Raw genomic sequence first — 22,445 nt, 5'->3', positions numbered from 1 at the left:
TCTAGGATTATATACTGATTTGTGATTCCCAGTTCTGTGATACTCTATGAGTAAAATAATTTATATACTGATTCGATTCTGTGATAAAATATGATAATATATACTGTGGTACTGTATGATAAGATAGTGATTGGTGAGATACTATGATAATATACTGATTAGTGAGATACTATGATAATATACTGATTCTGTGATACTATGTGATAATATACTGATTCTGTGATACTTTGTGATTATATACTGATACTGTATGATAATATACTGATTATGTGTTACTTTATGATTATATACTGATACTGTATCATACTGTATTAATTTTGTGATACTATATGATTATAATACTGATACTGTATGATTATAATACTGATACTGTATGATTATACATGTATACTGTGATACTGTAGGATTATACAATGATTCTTTGATGCACTGATACTATATGATTATATACTGATTCTGTGATTCTATATGATTATATACCGATTACTGTGATACTGTAGGAATATTTACTGTTTCTGTAATATTGATATATGATTTCTGTGATATTGATTTATACTTTTCAGTTTATTGTTATCATTACTTATTAAATTTAATTTTAAAAAAAATTCTGGGTAATATTTATATTTTTGATGATAGAATTTATTGGTATCATTTTTATAGAGGATTTTAAACCATTCTTTCGTGGTTAAAGCTGACCTTTGAAGAAATGTAATTAGAGGATATTCATGAGTTAGACGTTATCTGTAACGTTTAGGGGGAAGAATTTAATGCATGATATACGGAACTTTTCAGGGGGAGAATTGAAAATCTGCTATTGACGTTATCGGTAACGTATTAGGGTGGGGATTTAGAACATGCCATTGACGCTATAAAGAATGTTTCCGGGGGAGAATTGAACACCTGCTATAGACGTTATCGGTAACGTTTTAGGGTTGGGATTAAAGACGTGCTATTGACGTTATCGGTAACGTTGGGGGATGGGGGGGGGGTATTTAACACAAGCTATAGACGTTATCGATCACGTTATAGGGAACGTTTAAGGAGGTGGGGGTGTCACGCATGCTATTGACGTTATCGGGAACGTATAAGCGGTAAAATTTAACACATGCCGTAGACGTTAACGTTTACGGAGAGGAATTTCTCAAATGCTGTAGAGGTTATCTATAACGTTTTCCGGGGGAGAATTGGACACCTGCTTTAGACGTTAAAGGAACGTTTACCGAGAGGATTTTAACACCTACGCTAGACGTTATCTGTAACGTTAAAGGAGGGAAATAAAACACATGCTATAGACGTTATCTGTAACCGTAAAGGGGAGGAACTTAACACATTCTCCTGAGATTATCTGTAACGTTTGAGTTAGGAGAATTTAACACCTGATATAGACGTTATCAGGAACGTTTAAGGAGGGGAATTTAACACATGCTATTGACGTTATTCGGAACGTTAAGGGGGTAAATTTTAACACATTATAGACGTTACCGGTAACTTCCTCATAACATAAAGCGAACCCCAAAAAAGAGGTTTAGATAACGTCTTGGGAGTATTTTATGAAAACATTTCAAATCCGTGCCAGGAATGTATTTTATAATGTTGGGAGAACGACAAAAAAACTTTCCCAGTTGACGTCAAGCGAACCTTTATGTTCAGAAACATTTTCTAAAACCATTTTGAACAGACAGATAGAAGATTACGGAAATTCGTGCTACGAACCTTTACACTAACGTCTAGTTAACGTATCCTGTAACGTTTGTAAATAACGTTGGGCTGACCCCATAAAAACTTTCCTGGCTCACGCCGGACAAACATTAAAAACTTACGTCAAATAATAAAATAACTAACGTTGACCTTACGACAAAAAAAAACTTTCCTGGGTTACGTCCGATAAACATTCAAAACTAACGTCAAATAACAAAATAACTAATGTTTTGAAAACGTTAACCTTAATGTTCAGTTAACGTAAATTGCAACGTTTGTAAATAATGTTAACCTTGCGACAAAAAAACTTTCCTGGGTTACGTCCGACAAACATTCAAAACTAACGTCAAATAACAAAATAACAAATGTTTTGAAAACGTTAACCTTAATGTTCAGTTAACGTATCTTTTAACGTTTGTAAATAACGTTGACCTTACGAAAAAACTTTCCTGGGTTACGTCCGACAAACATTCAAAACTAACGCCAAATAACAACATAACCAATGTTTTGACAACGTTAACCTTAATGTTCAGTTAACGTATCTTTTAACGTTTGTAAATAACGTTGACCTTACGAAAAAAAAAACTTTCCTGGGTTACGTCCAACAAACATTCAAAACTAACGTCAAATAGCTTTCCCAGTTGACGTCAAGCGAACGTAGTGTTACGGGAACGTTTCAGAAACATTTTCTAAAACCATTTTGAACAGACAGATAGAAAAAAAAACTTTCCTGGGTTACGTCCGACAAACATTCAAAACTAACGTCAAATAACAACATAACTAATGTTTTGAAAACGTTAACCTTAATGTCCAGTTAACGTATCTTGTAACGTTTGTAAATGACGTTTACCTTACGACAAAAAAACTTTCCTGGGTGTACGTCCGACAAACACTCAAAACTAACGTCAAATATCAAAATAACTAATGTTTTGAAAACGTTAACCTTAATGTTCAGTTAACGTTTCTTGTAAAGTTTGTAAATAACGTTGACCTTACGACAAAAAAACTTTCCTGGGTTACGTCCGATAAACATTCAAAACTAACGTCAAATAACATTAATGTTTTCAAAACGTTAACATTAATGTTTTCAAAACGTTAATATTAATGTTCAGTTAACGTATCCTGTAGCGTTTGTGAATAACGTTGGCGTTACGACACAAAACTTTCCTGGGTCACGTTCCACAAACATTCTGAACGAATGTTAAATAACGAAATACTAATGTTTTGAAAACGTTCGGAAAACTAAATTTTGTTAGCTATATCGAAAAATTCAATGAGATAACTTTGAATAAAACTTATATTTTTGGAATCAGACTGACCTCTGCTGTTCGAATATTTAGGTCAAATTTGTAAATTTTGAAATTTAAGGACATAAATTGTCGGAAATAGGAGACTACGGTCTATGGTGTTTATTTTCACGTCCGTTAAAGTGGAGTTTTTACTGTTTTTCATGTTCAATTCATAATGGTGACCATTAAGTGACCGAAATCAAAATTCTGCTCAGAATGTTTTTTAGGCATTCTTTCAAGGATTCAGATTATGTAACTCCGATGTCTGTAAGTAAGATATTGCAAAAGCCTAAGGGATTGTCACGTTTCGAGATGGTGCCATTTCCAGTTCAATCGACAAACTCCATACTATATGTACGCATCGGTAATTCCTTAACTAGTATAAAAATAAATTTCAAGATGGTGGCACTTCCTGTTCGATCGATAGACTTCATATTTTGTGTTCGCAAAAAAATTTCCAAGGCAACCTGACCTATATTTTGTCGATTTTTTTGAAAATTTGTCCTTAATTTCTCCAATGAGAGATAATTTCTAATGACATCGTTGAAGTTGGATCAATCAGATCTGCTTACATTCCCAATTTCATGAAAATCGTACTAATATCCAAAAAGTTGGCATGTTGGTTTTACTTCGGAATGAGATGTCAATGACGTATTATTCGAAATTCGAAAATCGGAAATAGCAGATTTAAAGTAAATGTTTTAAGGTTCTCAAAGAAAAAAGAATTAGTAAGTCACAAATTTACAGCTATGTAGGTCAATTTATTCATAAGTAAATTTCGGTGATTTCCTTGGAAGGAGGCTAACCAGAAATGTATTAATTTCGGAAATAGGAGACCAATTCACAAAACGGCGGCCTATTTCGATTATTATCAAGTCGTTAATGGGACTTTTTCACTCTTAATCAACTTTGTTTCTTAAAACGTTTTGAAAATATATTCATTCAAAAGTCACAACCATTCTCGGAACCGGGGGGGGGGGGGGGTAAGTAAAAGTTTCAGAAAGCTGTCATATTCACGATCACTTCCTGTCACATGTCAAGGTATATATAAAGAATCTCAAAAAGGTAAAAGAATAATTAAAATCGGCAAAAAAACTTACTGAGTTATAACGAGAAACATTTCAACCGGGCATATATTCTAATTATGGCCGACAGTAGCTAGACGTGTTTTTGTTAGAGGTCCACTTGTTCGTGAGAAATGTACATAACACACATCATGAAGCTGTCTAAATGATCCTACAGTCTACTACAATGAACTTAAAATAAGTAAGATACATAATCTCATCTTCTGTTGATGAATTGGGAATTACCTACAAATACTATAACCTAACATCAGCAATCATACACTGGAGCAGCCATTTTTGTTTACACAAGGCATCGGCGTCTTTAAACCTTATAACTGTGTAATCCGGTATATGAACAGGCCAATAAACGAAAGTTTTTTTCCAGTATATAACGTTTATTTAACAGCAAATATAAAAAACATAAAATCCATGTCTACCCCGAGGCGGGACAAGGCCAGTAGGAAACGAAAACAAACAGGTTCTCCACTCCAAATCCAGACAGAACTCCTATTGTCATCTGGTATACTGGACAGCAACCTGAAAAAAAGCAAAACACAACCACAGCAAAGCCAAATTACAAGTTTCATGTCCTCCACTACCCTGCCCTCAGCTGATCCAGACAATAACACCAGCCTAGAATATCAAGAAAATACAATAAGTGCCTGTTCAACACCCATGACTGACACCAAAGACATATCCACCCCGCCCCCACCAAGCCCACTCGCAGACAATGTATTCATGAATACAGTAAATGCTGTAACTCTTGAATTGGTAAGAGCTTTTCAGAATCCAGAAGTGCAAAATGCCTTCAGACCCATGGTGGAACTTATTCTGCAAGAAGAAATAATCTAACACACCACCACACTTAAAAAAGAAATATCAGAATTAAAACTTGAGTTGGCATCAATTTCCTTTGAGCTGAATGGTATCATACAAGACCGCTGCGATGATCTCGAACAATATGGCAGGCGCAATTGTATCCGCATCAGTGGCATTAAAGAAACTGCAGATGAAAATGTTGAAAATGAAGCCTTGGCTGTATTAAGGAAGATAATACCAAACATTACAACACATGACATCGAAAATAGCCACCGTGTCCGAAAAGCCCACAAGGGACAACCTAAACGTATTATAGTAAGACTATCTAGCTACAAGACCAAGGTTGTTATAATGAGGGGCAAAAAGGTTGTAAACGGGGTAAAAAATGATATATTCATTAATGAAGATCTTACAAGGTACAGAGCTTTTGTCTTCAACATAGCACGGAGATCTTACAAGGCAAATCACATCAACTCTTGTTGGACCAGAGATGGTAAAATCTTTATTCGAATCAGAAAACCTGATGGTTCTGATGGACAAACTAAACGAATATTCAATGCAACTGAGATTCCTGGTTATAAACCAACTCCAGAGGAACTTCTTCAGTTTAACATATCAAATGGTATTACCACTGACCCACCTGAAGATATGGCTCAATAAACTTCCACAACAGTAACTGTACCAGTGTCTTTACAAATTTTCCTACAAAATAGATTATTTCATATATAAATCATCCCTAAAAAAACATAAAAAAATAAATAAAAATATCCAATAAGCCTGTCTAACAAATTGCAAATGTAAATCAAAATAAATTATAAACTTCTTGAAACTAAAAAATGCCCTGGCCATGAAAAGCCCAAAATAGGTTAATGTATGAAACACTGCTTAAACTAGGTGTCTTCTATCTAATGTCTAAAGCCCCATGGTGCCTTAGACTGAATTCTACTTCAGTAGATAGCCCTATTTTGATGATACATAGTCATAATACCCTTAACCTACTAACTGTTGCAAATGCACATAAGTTTTAGGAAATCAAATAGTTTAAGCTCTTGTACATGAAACAGCTCAGAATAATCCTGTCTAACAAGTTGATAGAAAACAGCCTCTAATAATTGTAGAATTTATTGCATATGTATATCAACCTTGAAATTTTAAGAGCTCAAGCTTTGACTAGTACCCACTACTTATCTATGTGCAAATTCCTAAAGGAAGATGTATCATATATGTCACCACAAAATAATGTTTCCATTTTATTTGGAGGAGCTAAACTTGTTTGACTTGTATTACAATGAAGTATAACCTTTGACCAACAATGTTAGGCCAGCAGGAAATAAATGACAATGTCTTAAAATAACAATGATAAACAGTTTTTCAAAACCAACATTCTAGCCAATGCTTAAAATCCTTGTAACACAGGTCAAAGAGTATCTAGCCCTACAAAAATATAATTGCTGTATATCATATGCAATGTGTTTCTATCTGTATTTAATCTTTCACCTTCGGCCAGATAAAACCGCAGCGATTAAGAGATGCTGACATCTTCAGCCTATTAAATAAAATGCAAATTAAGCCTCATACTATAATCTCCATGCACAGCGCCCTTAATCAGCGATTGACCAGTACTACTATATTAACAAGACAGAAATGCCAAAATTGTGTCTTTGACATCTGGTCAAAGGTAGAAATGTGTTGTAATATTACTCTTGACTCCCCACAACATCAAGTTGAAATACGTCTATGCAAGACAATCGAACTTTGTTGTCACAAATCAACCCTAATCATACCAACTGTTGAATATGTAGATTAAGTTAGAAATTTGAACTGTTTAAATACATGCATCACTATTGAATAATACCCAATATTTATCTCGATAATGTATTATACTGACTAAAGGAACTAAAGTTCTTTGACTTTAGTGACAATTAAGTAGATATTAGTGTATTGTTGTTAGATGAATAGGAAATATTCCTTGTGCAGCCTGTCACACAACAAACAAATCAATGTCTGAAATCAAATGTTACCAAATAATTTTTAACTACGCCTTACTATGAAATAAGTGATAATGTCTCTAAGTGATAATGTCAAATTGATATTTTATATGTTGAAGCTTATTCTCTAAAACCAAGAATCAATCCAAAAGTTCACTTTTTGTTACAAAAATGGAGTATTAAAGTGCTCTTATTATGACCCTAAAATCCCCTTAACTTAAAGTTGAAATAAGTCTATGCAAGACAATCAAACTTTGTTGCCACAAATCAACCCCTTATCATACCAAATGTTGAATATGTAGATGAAGTTAGAAATTTGAACTTTTTAAGCTTGTATTGAATAATATCCATTATTTATCTCTCTCTATATATGCAATTTTGTGATGGAAGATGCCCCATATATGTCACCAGTAAATAATGTATTATATACTGACTAAAGAAACTAAAGTTCTTGGTCTTGGGTGACAATTAAGTAGATATTAGTGTATTGTTGTTAGATGAATAGGGAATATTCTCTGTGCAGCCTGTCACATAACAAACAAACCAATATCTAAAATCAAATGTTACAAAAGGATCTTACTTCTCACCCAGTTCGAAGGATTTTTAGCCCTCCCAAATATGTAATTTGTAAATGTGTCTCCTACCTGTACTTTAGACTTCCTTCCTCCTCTGATAAATCCATAGGGACTAAAGATGCATTAACATTTTCAACCTACAAAATAAAATTCAAATTCAAGTTAAAGTTATAACATAATTAAGGCCTTTCGAAATCATTCTTATTACACCCTACTATGAAATAAATCTTAATGACTGTCAGTGTCTATGGATCGATCTGCCAACAGTTTATTAGAATACTAGTTTATTTTTTATTTTGCTCATATTTTATATTGTTCATATTGCTATCAAACTTAAAATGGGCAAAATTCATGTTTTATCACATATTCACTACAGTATGCCAATCCTTACATAATCCAATATTACACACCTATTTCTCCCACCCTACACACATGTATATATACCAAAAGGCTCACAACAATTGGCCTATGTCACGCTGGTCCTAAATTCATTTATATAAATACAAATTTATAAATTTAAATTGCCGATAGACGGCAATGGCACCAAAAATAATAAGATCTATTCAATACTATACCTACGTTTTTCTCATTCATCATAATCCCATACTCATAGGCTATTCTGTTTCCAAGGTAAGTACTATTAAAGTAGGCCATTGAACATGGAAGAACAAGAGGTAAGTAAAATATGCACACATGAAAGAGTTATAACTCCATCTGTCATACACAAAACATTAGGTGTACGAAAGTGCATTAGCGCCACTTAGATAAGAAACAGTTATTTTACTCACTCCAGAACAGTAAACCATGTCCCCCTTCAAACAATGTTGACCCATATTAACCATACAGCGTGGGTGGCATACTGTCAATTTCATGCGGGATGCTGATCAAGTAGACTTGCTTATCTAGACGCATAACCATCTTCCATAACACATCTCACTGAACAATGTAGAAACCTGAACCATTCACCCTTTCTATTCGCATCCATGTATATATACCCGTACATGTACATATGTTGTATTGTTTTACACCTTTATTTACGACTTGTATTTACGTTTATTTGATTTTATCAATTATATATTTAAACATATTAGTTTGATACATAAAATACTTTCTGAACTGAAGAAAACTGTCAATTCCCTATATACCATACCCTTGGAAACAACTATATTTACGACAAGCAACCAATACCACGTACGTCTAAACAAACACCTGCAATACTGTCAAATCTCAGGGCTATCTTTTGAAGACCCATCATCTGAATCACTATATAAGCATAAGTTCAATAATTTTCCTAATAGGAAGCTTACACATGTAACACTTAGTGCAAATGCTTTGCTCTCAATTACCCTTATAATATACACGTTGTTACTATTGTCAGGAGACATCGAACTAAATCCAGGACCCGTCTCATTAATACATAATCAACTTTCAATTGTTAATCTGAATGTAAGGAGCCTCAAAAACAAAATTGTCTTAATAGCTGTAGAACTAAGACATTTTGACATCATAACAATTAGTGAAACCTGGCTCGATAGAAATACCACATCTGAACCAATTTCTTTAACTTCTTACTACCCACCTATTATGAAAGACAGAAATAATCATGGGGAAGGACTTATTATTTACGTTCGTAATTCCATATCGTTCAAACGCAGGGCAGATCTAGAAAACAGTGAAATAGAGTCTATATGGATAGAAGTAAATTGTAACAACCACAAATGTTTACTTGGCAATTATTATAGACCACCCTCATCAACTTCTAGTACAAACCAACAGATATTTAACTCTCTTCAAAACGCTATAACCGACCCCTTCGACAAATGCATAATTTTAGGTGACTTCAATATTTATATGTTAAAAAAAATCTAAAAGTTTTATTCACGATGCTATAAATATATTACCCCTTACCCAGCTGATAAATAAACCTACCCATTATTCCAGCAAAAACCACACTTCTTTAATAGACTTGATATTAACCAACTCTATATTACGAACAACTGAAAATGGTGTATTGCAAATTGGCATTTAACGTACAAAAAACAACACAGCTTCAAGCGAACGGTATGGAATTACGAAAACGCAGACTTTGGGGGCATAAAAAACGACGTTATAGCTACTAAATGGTACAATCTTATCAATAGTTCAAATGTAGAAGCATCGTGTGTTCAATTTACAAGCTCATTGATCAATATAGCAAAAGCAAATATACCATGCAAAATAGTGACTATTAGGCAACATGACAAACCCTGGATGAATGGCGCAATAAGACGTACGAAAAAGAAAAAAAATAGATTACACAAAAAAGCGGTAAATAGGAATTCAGACTCTGATTGGCAAAATTTCAGGAAAATTAGAAATGACTACATAGACTTAATTAGAAAAAGCAAAAATGATTACTTTGACAAAATAGACAAACAAATTAGTGACACAGAAAACTTTGGAACAAAAACCTGGTGGAAACTTATTAATTCATATACTAAAACACACGCTGCTTCTACAAACGAACCTCCGCCCTTAACAGTAACACTGTGTTTACTCAATCCGAAAAAGCAAATGCTTTAACCTCATTCTTTATCAAACAATCACAACTAGATAACACTAATAAACTCTACCACTGCTTGTTATGAACCCTAACAGCATCGATAAGATTGTACCAAATTCAGAGAAAGTTAAAGACATAATAGACAGCCTAGATATTACAAAAGCCTCAGGACCCGACGAAATAAACGCGAGAATTCTAAAATACATCTCAAAAGAAATCAGTCATTCACTTTGCCAACTTTTTAAACTATCATTAGATCTACACATTGTACCAAACATTTGGAAATTTGCAAACGTGGTCGCTATATTCAAAAAAGGCTCTCCAAACGATTGTAGTAATTAAAGACCAATCTCCCTCTTAAGTATAATAGTCAAAATTTTTGAAAAAATCATCCACAAACATGTCTTTAACTTCCTTAGAGATAACTCAATACTAACACCTGTCCAGAGTGGCTTTCTTCCTGGTGATTCTACCATATTTCAACTAATCGACCTAACACACTTCTTCTGTCGAGCCAATGACCAACATCAATATACTAGAATAGTCTTCTGTGACATCAGCAAGGCCTTTGACAGGGTTTGGCATGCCGGACTCTGTCACAAGCTGGATGCTGCGGGGGTTCGAGGAGAACTACTGCTCTGGTTCGTAGATTATTTAAAATATAGACAACAATGTGTAACCATCAGTGGCACCTCCCCGGACCCCAGAAGCATCCCTGCTGGTGTTCCACAGGAATCTGTACTATGCCCTCTTTTATTCTTAATATACATAAATGATATTGTGAACAATATAAATTCAAACATTAGATTATTTGCTGACGATACCTCTTTATGCTTAAAAATTGAAGACCCAGAGGCAAGTGCTGCTACCATTAACGATGACTTAAATCAAATCAGAAATTGGGCTGAGACATGGCTGGTAAATTTTAACCCCCTAAAAACAGAGACACTGACTATTACTACTAAACCCCATAAAGTTAACCCACCATTGTATGAACCAGGTACAAATCAAAGAAGTAAGTGAACATAAACATCTAGGTCTAATCTTTCAAACTAACTGTAAATGGAATAATCATATAGATAGCATTGTAAACAAAGTATCCAAACTAGTAAATTGCCTTGTTCTCTAAAATATCGATTAAATAAAAAATCTTTAAACATAATATACTCTTCCTTTATCCTTCCACACTTTGATTATGCCGACATTATCTGGGATGGGTGCAGTGATTATTTAGCTAACAAACTAGAATCCCTACAATTAGATGCACTGCGCATTATCCGTGGGGCGGTAAGAGGTACTTACTCTATAAGGAGACTGGGTTTGTTCCACTCTCGGAAAGACGTCGACGTCATAAATTAAAATTAATATACAAAATTACCAACAACCTCGTTCCATCATATCTCACTGACCTATTAGAACTGTCCTCTAGCCCTATCAATTATACCCTTAGAAACAAAGATAAACTAAAGGAAACCAGATGCAGAACCGAAATTTTCTCCGAGTCCTTCATCCCTTCCAGTATACGAGAATGGAATAAACTTAACGTTGAAATTAGAAACTCTCGATCCCTTGCTATCTTTGGAAATTCACTAAATAAATTAGATATCATCGTGCCATCATATTACTATACAGGGATACGAAAATTACAAATAATCCACTGTAAACTAAGATTATGCTGCTCGAACCTACAAGGCCATAAATTCCTCAGACACGTCGATGATAGCCCTGCTTGCCTCTGTGGTCACAAATTCGAAGATACCGAACACTATTTACTCGTATGCCACTTATATTCAGATGCAAGAAAACGTACAATCCATAACCTTCAACATAATCATAAAACAACCAGTTGTCTGTTGTATGGGTCAACAAAACTTAGTCCAAAGATAAAAACACTTATTTTCCACAAAGTCCAACAATTTAATTTCTTATCAAAAAAGATTTAAATCTCCATAAACAACTCTTAAGTCATTCCAAGCTCTGCACTCTGTATAATCATCTAAGTCTCTATATTATCCATGATGTATCATATATGCTCTATATTTATGTAATTATGTATGCAGATATTTATAATGTGTACATATATCTAAATCAGAGAGAGGGGTTACACATAAGCATAGCCTGTTCCCCAGTCCAAATTCACATTTAATGAATAAAAATATTGTTTAAAAAAAACCGGGAAAAATTTGCTGTTATTTGTTACGAATTAAATTGGTCAAAAACTGCCAAAGTAAAAACAATCAGGTATCACATCATATCAGATTTATTGAACAGAATTTTTAACTAGGTTATCAGCGTAAACATTTCAACCGGGCAATATTTTCTGTTTTAACAGTTTAATTTGCACAGTACCTTTGAATACCAAACGATTTTTTTTACAAAACTTGAAAAATAAGCTCCCACTGAACCATTCAATCGTTAGCGATCAACGTTTGACTTGAATTTTTTTAGATAAAAAATGAATTGAATGGTGTCACTTTAATAAACAAATCGGACAACAACTGACTTAGTTATTACGAGAAATATTTCAACAAGGCATCACTTCATGTAGGATGTTACTGATGTTGTCAAGAATGTTTAAAACAAAAAGGAATTATTAAAGGCGCCGAGTTATAAGCAACTAATGTCCAACTCAATCGTTATCGATCAACATTTGACCTGATTTTAAATTTCTGCAGATTTTAAAAAAAAAATTAAATTGAATAATGTGACTTTAATAAAAAACGAAATCGGACAAAATCTGAGTTAAAACAGGAAATGTTTCAACCAGGCATCACTTGTCAAAAAGATGAAAGTGTTAATTACTAAAGTATAACGGTACTAAACATTTCATCCGGGTAAAAATTCCCGTTTTTACATATTCACGATCACTTCCTGTCACATGTCATGTGTTATATAAAGAATCTCAACAAGAAGAAATAATTATTAAAATCGGTCAAAAATTTGCGAAGTTATCAGCCTGAATATAGCGAAAAACATTTCACCCGGGCAACAAAATAATCTGAAAAATGAAGAGAAATAACTGAGACCTGTATTGCTGTAATAAGATTGATTTCCCGTTCCAGAAGTTTCCGAAAAATGGATCAAGCCGATTAAAAACGGGGCGGATCAGAAAATAAAATGAAAAAGGCGGTAAAGAACTCAAAAATGGTGGGAAAATATTGAAAAATTGTTAACAACTTGGTCGGCACGTAAAAGGTCAAAGGCGAAATTCACAATTTTGAAATTGTCAAATACCACGAATTCGACCATTATCCCGACTATCAAGAAATGTATTGATTTCGGTAATAGTAAAAGAATTCTCCAAACTACGGTCCATTGTGTTTATGTTTGCGCCCGTTAACGTGGATTGTTCACTTTTTTCATATTCAATTCAAAATGGTGCTCCCCAGTTGACCTAAATCAATATTCTGCCCTGAACGTTTTTAGGCATTCCTTCAAGGATACAGAAAATGTAAATCCGATGTCCGTAAAAAAAATATTGCAAAAGCCTAAGGGATTGTCACGTTTCAAGATGGTGCCACTTCGCAAACTTCATATTATGTTTAAGCACCAATAATTTCTTAACTAGTTCAAAAATGAATTTTGAAGGCAATCTGACCTACTTTTTGCCGATTTTTATTTTAACAATTTGATCCTTAATTGCTCCAGGGGGGGGGGGGTTACAAGGTAGAAAGTTTATAATGATATCGTTGAAGTTGGATCAACAAGATCTACTTACGTTCCTAATTTCATGAAAATCGTACAACTATTCAAGAAATTGTCATGTTGGTTTTACTTCCGGGATGAGATGTCCAAGACGTAATATTCGAATTTCGAAAATCGGAAATAGCAGATTCAAGGAAAACGAATTAGTAAAATAGAACAAACAGTCACGAAGTTACAGCTATGTAGGTCATTTTTTCATCAGTAAATTTTGGAGATTTCGGATTCGTAAAACGTGTTTAAAATATATTGGATCCCAAAGCCACTACCCATTCTAGAAAGTATACTTATCAGAAATGTATTATTTTCGGAAACAGGAGACGAATTCACGAAATAACGGCCAATTTCGATTATTTTCAAGCCATTAATGGGAATTCTTCACTCGTAAACAACTTTGTCGGCATGAAAAACATCAGAGGCGAAATTCGAAATTTTGAAATATCCAAATTACAAAAATTCGATCATGAGCCGGGCTACCCAGAAATGTATTAATTTCAGGATTCAATTCAACAAACTACGGCCTATTGTGTTCCTTTACAAGCCCGTCAATTTAGATTGTTCAATATTTTTCATAGTCAATTCAAAATGGTGGCCATCAGTTGACCTAAATCAAAATTCTGCTCAGAACGTTTTTTAGGCATTACTTCAAGGATTCAGAAATTGTAACTGCCATGTCTGTAAGTAAAATACCACAAAAGCCTTAGGGATTTTTCACGTTTCAGGATGGTTCAATCGATTGACTTCATATTTTGTGTACGCATCAGTAATTCCTTAGCTAGTACAAAAAACGAAAATTCAAGGCAATCTGACCTATATTTTGTTGATTCTTTTTATTTTGATCCTTAATTTATCCAAGATGGGATAAGTTAAAAAATTTCTAATGACATCTTTCAAGTCACATTAGTACGATCTACTTATATTCCAAATTTCACGAAAATCTTGCAAGTATGAAAGAAGTTGTCAAGTTCGTCTCAACTTCCCTGTTGAAATCACAGCGACGAATTTTCAAATTCGAAAATCGGAAATTGCTGGTGAAAATGAGTTTCCTCAAGGTACTCAAAGAATTTTTTTTTAGCAAAATAGGTAATAAAAAAAAGCCGAAAAAGTTACGACTATGCATTATTAGTTTTTTTCGTTCGTAAAATTCTATGAGGTCACCATCTAGAAAGTGAAAAGTCGAACAAAATTCAAAGTGAAACCGGAAGTAAACAAAATCGAAATTCAAAACTCGGAGGACTCGGAAATTTCCGGAGGTTTCCGGAAGCCGTCATGAAATTTGTTGATATGCCATTTTGAAGGCATCGATGTGTTCCTTATTCCTACCGAGTTTCAGCTTGATATCTCAAAAAAGTAATGGTGATACGCCATCTTGAATGCAGAAAAAATGATGAAGAAAACTTTTGCAAAGCTTTGATGCTACAACTAATCGAGCGAACTTCCGAAATTCAAAAAACATTCTGTCAGAGCCCATATGGGATTACTCCAAAGAATTCAAAAACGAAAACCCGAAGAAGATCCGTTGAGAAATAACCGAGATATCTGCAATCTGCGATTATTTTTAGTCTCATCCGTTAAACACTTCCTGTTTGTGAAACAATCTGAGACACTTCCTGTTTGTTAAAAATATTTTATATTTAGTTCCATATGCATATATGAAAGCTTTCATATTCATCGTCACGTGTCATGGATTATATCAAAGACCTAATCCTTAATTGCTCCAGGGGGGGGGGGGGGGTTACAAGGTAGAAAATTTATAATGATATCGTTGAAGTTGGATCAACCAGATCTACTTACATTCCAAATTTCATGAAAATCGTACTAATATCCCAAAAGTTGTCATGTTGGTTTTACTTCCGGGATGAGATATCAATGACGTAATATTCGAATTTCAAAAATCGGAAATAACAGGTTTGAAGTAAATGTTTAAAGGTACTCAAAAAAAAAAGAATTAGTAAAATAGATCAAATAGTCACAAAGTTACAGCTATGTGGGTCAGTTTAATCATCAGTATTTTTGTGATTTCCGATTCGTAAAACGTTTTGAAAACATATTAATTTCCAAAGACACCACCCATATTTGGAAGGAGGCTAACTAGAAATTATTAATTTGGAAAATAGGAGACGAATTCACGAAAAAAAAAAGAATTAGTAAAATAGATCAAATAGTCACAAAGTTACAGCTATGTGGGTCAGTTTAATCATCAGTATTTTTGTGATTTCCGATTCGTAAAACGTTTTGAAAACATATTAATTTCAAAAGACACCACCCATATTTGGAAGGAGGCTAACTAGAAATTATTAATTTGGAAAATAGGAGACGAATTCACGAAACGGCAGCCGATTTTAATTATTTTCAAGCCGTTAATGGGAATTTTTTACTCATAAACAACTTTGTCGGCACGAAAAACGTCAAAGACGAAATTCAAATTTTTGAAATATTCAAATACCAAAAATTCGACCATGATCCAATCGATCCTAAAATGTATTAATTTCAGAAATAGGGGGCGCAATGAACATACTACATCCTATTGTGTTTATTTACAAGCCTGTTAATGTAGATTTTTTTACTATTTTTCATATTCAATTCAGAATGGTGACCGTCAGTTGACCTTAATCATAATTCTTCTTTAAACCTTTTTTTTAGGAATTTCTTCATGGATTCAGGGGGATCACGTAGCAGTTGGAATTCGATATAAGAGTAGGCCGTAGTGCCGCTGTCCGGGCAAAATTTCCCTCATTGCACACTGCATGGCATATGCCCGTCTTCATTAGCCCAGTTCGGAGCAAAACAGTAGGACGTCCATTTCATTTCATTTCATGCATTCAGAAAATATAACTCCCATGTCTGTAAGTAAAATATGGCAAGAGCCTTAGGGATTTTTCACGTTTCAAGATGGTGGCACTTCCGGTTCGATCGATAAACTTCATATTTTGTGAACGCAGCAGTAATGTCTTAGCTTGTACATGAAATAAATTTCAAGCCAATCTAACCTATATTTTGTCGATTTTATTGAAAAATTTTATCGTCAATTTCTCCAAGGCGAGATAATTTAGGAAATTTCTAATGACATCTTTAAAGTCACATTAGTAAGATCTACTCACATTCCAAATTTCATGAAAATCGTGCAAATAGTAAAGAAGTTGTAAAGTTGGTCTCAACTTCAGGGACGAAATCACAGCGACGAATTTTCGAAATTCGAAAATCTGAAATTTCAGTTGATAATGATTTTATTCGAGGTACTCAAAGAAAAAAGAATTAATCAAATAGGTCAAAAAACCACCAAGTTACGACAATGCATTGTCAGTTTTTTTCGTTCGTAAAATTCGGTGATTTCGGATTCATAAAACATTTCGAAAATAATTATATTTAATCAAAAGCACCACCCACTTTTTCTTTGGGGTGGGGGGAGTTGGTAGGTCAAAGTTTCAGAAAGATCCTATGGTTAGATTCTAAGAAATCCGATTTGCAGGAAACACACACAAAAAATAATAATAATGATAATAACTTTAACAAAAGTAATAAGCTTTCAAATGAAATACGAAAGCTTAATAATCTTAACAGCAACAATAAGCTTTCATGTGAGATATGAAAGCTTAATAATAATAATCTTATGAAAAACTTGCTGAGGTAAAACTTAAAATCTGCCAAAAAATTGCTGAGGTGTAACGAGAAACATTTTAACCGGGGAAAAATTGCCGTTATTTGTTACGAATTAAATCGGTCAAAAACTGCCTAAGTAATAACAAACAGACATGACTTCATATCAGATGTTATAGATTTTGTCAACAACTAGGTTATCAGGGTAAACATATCAACTGGGCAAAATTTTCAACCGGGCAAAATTTTCTAATTACCAACCCATGTTTACAAAACCTGAAAAATAAGCTCCCACTAACCAGCTTAATCGTTTGCGATCAACGTTTGACTTGAATTGAGAGTTCTGCACCTTAAAAAAAAATTGAATGGTGTCACTTTAATAAACAAATTGGCCAACAACTGACTGAGTTATAACGAGAACTATTTCAACAAGGCATCACTTCACGTCGGATGTTACTGATGTTGTCAAGAATGTTAAAGACAAAAAGAATTATTAAAATCGCCCAAAAAGGTGCCGAGTTATAACAAGAAACATTTCAAATTGGCAAAACTTTCCGTTTAACATTTTATATGATGCAGATAACGTTTGGTTACTAACCGATTTCAAAATAAGCAACTAATGTCCAACATAATCGCTTGCGATCAACATTTCACCTGATCTCAAATTTCTGAAGTTTTTAAAAAAAAATAAATTAAATAATGTGACTTTAATATTTAAAAAGTCGGGTATTTAATACAAACAAAATCGGCTAAAATCTGACCGGGTTAAAAAGGGAAATGTTTCAACCAGGTGTTTCTGACTTTGTCCAAAAAATGAAAGTATTATTGACTAAAGTATAACGGTACTAAACATTTCAACCGCGTAAAATATCCCGTTTTTACAAATTCTCGTTCGCTTCCTGTCACATATCATGGGTTATATAAAGAATCTCAACAAGAAAAAGTAATTATTAAAAACGGTCCTAAATATAGCGAGAAATATTTCACCCGGGCGAAAAAAATAATCTGGGAAATAACTGAGACTTGTGTTGCTGTAATCGGATTGACTTCCAGTTCCAGAAGTTTCAGAAAAATGGATCGAGCCGTTTAAAAACGGAGCGGATCAGAAAATGAAATGAAAAAGGCGGAAAAGAACTAAAAAATGGCGAGAATATCGCGAGAAATTGTAAACAGTTTGGTCGGTACGTAAAAGGTCAAAAGCGAAATTAGAATTTTTGAAATTTTCAAATACCAAAATTTCGACCCTGATCCCGGTTATCCAGAAATGTATTCATTTTGGAAATTGGAGACGAATTCTCCGAACTACGCATCAGTAATTTCTTAACTAGTACAAAAAGTCGCGATGATATCATCCTAAATATACCGAGAAATATTTCCCCCGGGCAAAAAAATAATCTGGAAAATAACTGAGATTTGTGCTGCTGTAATCGGATTGATTTCCCTTTCCAGAAGTTTCAGAAAAATGGATCAAGCCGTTTAGAAAACGGAGAGGATCAGAAAATGAAATGAAAAAGGATGAAAAGGTCTCGAAAATAGCGGGAAAATAGCGAAAAATTGTAAACAACTTTGTCGACACGTAAAAGGTCAAAAGCCACTTTCGGTTAAATCAACAAACTCCATACCATGTAAACGCATCAGTAATTTCTTAACTAGTACAAAAATAAATTTTGAAGGCATTCTAAAAATAATCTGAAAAATATAGGGAAATAACTGAAACTTGTGTATACGAGTCAGTAATTTCTTAACTAGTACAAAAATAAATTTTGAAGGCAATCTGACCTACTTTTTGTCCATTTTTAAAAAAAAAAATGATCCTTAATTTCTTCAAGGGGAGATAAGTTAAAACATTTCTAATGATATTGTTGAAGTTGCATCCACGAGATCTACTTACATTCCGAAGTTTATGAAAATCGCACTAATATTCAAGAAGTTGACATGTTGGTTTTACTTCCGGGATGAGATGTCAATGACGTAATATTCAAAATTTGAAAATCGGAAATAGCAGACTTAAAGTAAATGTGTTAAGGTACGCAAAGAAAAATAAATTAGTAAAATAGATGAAAAAGTCAAAAAGTTACAACTATGTAGTTCATTTCTTCTTCAGTAAATTTCGGTTATTTCGTATTCGTAAATCATTATGAAAATATATTGATTCCAAACCCACCACCCATTCTTGGAAAGGGGGCTAACAAGAAATGTATTAATTTCGGAAATAGGAGACGAATTCACGAACCAACGGCCTATTCCGAGTATTTCCAAACCATTAATGCGGATCTTTCACTCGTAAGCAACTTTGTCGCCACGAAAAACGTCAAAAGGAAAATTCGAAATTTACAAATATTCAAATACCGAAAATTCGAGATTGAGCCAGGCTATCCAGAAATGTATTAATTTCAGAAATAATAGACGAATTCAACAAACTACGGCTTATTGTGTGTATTTACAAGCCCTTTAATGTAGATTTTTCACTATTTTTCATATTCAATTCCAAATGGTGACCATCAGTTGACCTAAATCCAAATTCTGCTCTGAACGTTTTCTAGACATTCCTTCAAGGATTCAGAATATATAACTCTCATGTCTGTAAGTAAAATATCACAAAAGCCTTAGGGATTTTTCACGTTTCAAGATCGTGGCACTTTCAGTTCGATCCACAAACTCCATATTTTGTGTACACATCAGTAATTACTTAGCTAGTACAGAAAAAAAATCAAGACAATCTGACTTACCTTTGTCGATATTTTTGAAAACTTTGATCCTTATTTTCTCCAAGGGGGTATAAGTTAGAAGATTTCCAATGACATCTTTCACGTCACATCAATAAGATCTACTCACATTCTTAAATTCAATAAAATCGTGCAAATATTAAAGAAGTTGTCAAGTTGGTCTCAACTTCCGGGTCCCAGCGACGAATTTTCGAAATTCGTAAATCGGAAATTGCAGATGAAAATGTTTTTTGTCAAGGTACTCAAAGAAAAAAGAATTAGTAAAATTAGTAAATGAAATGGAATGGGGTTTAACGTCTTGCTGTTCTGCTCCTAACCTGGGCTAATGAAGACGGGCATTGCCTACTCTTATATCGAATTCCAACTGCCAAGGGATCTTTTACGTGCACGCCAATGTGTACACGAGACCTCGTTTTTTCGTCCCATCCGAACGACTAGACAGCTGTCCTTTTCAGGTCCTCCGTCCTGCCTCACTGACAAGGGGAAACCACGCCGGAAAATCGGAATGAACTTTCTCGGCCAATGCAGGGATTGAATACCCGACCTCCAGGCCAGCGTCTTACCCACTTAGCCACGTGATCCCCCGTAATATTAGTAAATTACGACTATGCATTGTCAATGTCATGCAGTTTTTTTTTCGTGGGGGGGGGGGGGGTAAGTCAAAATTTCAGAAAGATCCCATGATTAGATTCTGAGAAATCCGATTTGCAGGAAACACACACACACAAAAAAATAATAATAATAATCTTAACAGAAACAATAATCTTCCATATGAAAACATGAAAACTCTTACGAAAACAATACGTGTTTCGATCATACTGAGAAGAGCAACATCCGATAGCTAATAAAGTGGAAAAACCTATCATTATGAACTCTTAGTAAAACCGGTAGTTAGACTTCATGACCGAACTTTTTTATATTAATTGTTAGTAGATCCCATGATTAGATTCTGAGAAATCCGATTTGCAGGAAACACACACACACACAAAAATAATAATAATAATCTTAACAATAAGCTTCCATATGAAAACATGAAAACTCTTACGAAAACAATACGTGTTTCGATCATACTGAGAAGAGCAACATCCGATAGCTAATAAAGTGGAAAAACCTATCATTATGAACTCTTAGTAAAACCGGTAGTTAGACTTCATGACCGAACTTTTTTATATTAATTGTTAGTAGACATCAGGGTCATCATACATACAAAGGTGAAGGGTCATGGAAAGATTAGGTCACCATCTAGATCGTGAAAGTCGAACAAACTTCAAAGTTAAACCGGATGTAAACAAAATTGAAATTCAAAAATAGGCTCCCCAAGAATTGTTGCGATTTGGAGTAGGTTCAATACAAAAAATGTTTTCTAAAATCGGATTTAAAATGGCGGCTGAATATCGATTTGAATGTTTTTTGTAAAATCCAATATGGCGGGCAAACGATTGAAAATGTTATCGAACAAGGTGTTTGAAAATGAAAGATAATATGTGGGGCTAACTTCACCATATATCATTTTTTGTCTGTTTTTAAAATAGAGAGAACTATTCATGTTCGGGAAAACTCGGGAGCCGTCACAAAATTTGTTAACATGTCATTTTGAAGGCATCGATGTGTTCCTTATTCCTACCGAGTTTCAGCTTGATACTTCACATTGTGACGAAGATATGCCATCTTGAATGTCGAAGAAATGATGAAGAAAACTTTCGCAAATCTATGATGCTAATTTTATTCGAACGAACTTCCGAATTTTAGATATGGTATGCGAACATAGAATCCAAAATTGAAACCCCGTAACACTTCCTGTTCGTCAAAAATGGCCTAATTTATATTTAATAAATAGACACACAGAGGCCATGAAATTGAAATGAAATGAAATGGGGTTTAACGTCGTACTGTTCTGCTCCTATACTGGGCTAATGAAGACGGGCATACGCCATACAGTGTGCTATGAGAGAAATTTTGCCCGGGCAGCGGCACTATCGCCTACTCTTATATCGAATTCCAACTGCCAAGGGATTTTTTACGTGCATTCCCATGTATACACAGGACCTCGGTTTTTCGTCTCATCCGAAGGACTAGACAGCTGTCCTTGTCAGGCCACTGACAAGGGGAAACCACGTCGGAAAATCTGGATGAACTTTCTCGGCTAATGCAGGGATCGAACATCCGACCTCCAGGCTAGCGAGCCAGCGTCCTAACCACCTAGCCACCGTGGCTCCCAGGCCAACCACATCCACGTTAACACAAAAATAATAGTAATAAAAACACTTACAGAAACAATACGTGTTTCAAGTGGAGAGATGAATTATTGCATGAGATGAAATGAAATGGGGTTTAATGTTCTACTTTTCTGCACAGACTGGGCTAATGAAGACGGGAAAATATTGCATTGACTCGTCATATTTTTAAAAATATGTGAACTTTAAGAACAAAAAATGAGCATATCCC

General features: G+C 34.2%; 1 long non-coding RNA gene across 5 annotated transcripts in view; it reads right to left on the bottom strand.

Annotated features, from left to right (window-relative positions):
* Positions 1 to 12,030, bottom strand: part of LOC126816734 (uncharacterized) — a 116,088-nt gene extending 104,058 nt beyond the window's left edge. Inside the window, exons 1-4 of one of the 5 annotated variants that reach the window (XR_007678537.2) lie at positions 8,222 to 12,030; positions 7,503 to 7,570; positions 5,511 to 5,572; positions 4,088 to 4,588 (exon numbers count right to left, since the gene is read on the bottom strand). This is a non-coding gene — a long non-coding RNA (uncharacterized LOC126816734). The other 4 variants (XR_008787412.1, XR_008787415.1, XR_008787413.1 and 1 more) reach the window with 4 other exon arrangements.
* Positions 12,031 to 22,445: the final 10,415 nt, after the last annotated feature.

The sequence above is a fragment of the Patella vulgata genome, chromosome 3, assembly GCF_932274485.2.
Source record: "Patella vulgata chromosome 3, xgPatVulg1.2, whole genome shotgun sequence".
NCBI classification, from domain to species: domain Eukaryota; kingdom Metazoa; phylum Mollusca; class Gastropoda; family Patellidae; genus Patella; species Patella vulgata.
Note: the sequence above shows the minus strand (reverse complement) of the source record. Positions and strands in the feature narration are given on the sequence as shown.